We start from the raw sequence: 672 nt of genomic DNA, 5'->3' as shown, positions 1-672 counted from the left end.
ACTGGGTTGCCTGGTTGTGCTGCTGCATTTTTAATCTGCTGCAGCAGCAGCAGCAGCAGCTGCTGCAGCTCTGCTGCTGCTGCTGCACCAAGACACAGCAGCAAACGTGTTAGTGCTTTCATTATAAACTCGTTTGAGTCCCCTCCATACAACTCCATAGAACGGCGTACAGAAGATAAACACTGCAGCAGCAGCAGCAGCAGCAGCAGCAGCAGCAGCAGCAGCAGCAGCAGCAGTAGCAGCAGCAGCAGCAGAAGCAGCACAGGCAGAAGGATATATTAAGAACAGATAATCTTATACACAATTATAAATCATTCTATTGCTGTTGTTGCTGCTGCTGCTGCTGCTGCTACTGCTGCTGAAAATGCAGCAGCAGCAGCAGCAGCAGCAGCAGCACGGATAGCAACAACAGTAGCAGCAACAAGAGCAGCAGCAGCAACTGCAGCAACAGCAGCACGGATCTACACCAACCAGCAGCAGAAGCAGCAACAACAACAGCAGCAGCAACAACTGCAGCAGCAACAACTGCAGCAGCAGCAGCAGCAACAACAGCAGCAGCAGCAGCAGCAGCAGCAGCAGCAGCAGCATGAGTATTACATTAAGAAGTAGTGCTTGATTTTGTATAGGCCCGGTAGCTTGCTGACTTGCTGCCGTCCCTGCTGCTGCTGCTGC

The sequence above is a fragment of the Eimeria mitis genome, genomic scaffold (assembly GCF_000499745.2).
Source record: "Eimeria mitis Houghton genomic scaffold, Emh_scaff3645, whole genome shotgun sequence".
NCBI lineage: Eukaryota > Apicomplexa > Conoidasida > Eucoccidiorida > Eimeriidae > Eimeria > Eimeria mitis.
Note: the sequence above shows the minus strand (reverse complement) of the source record.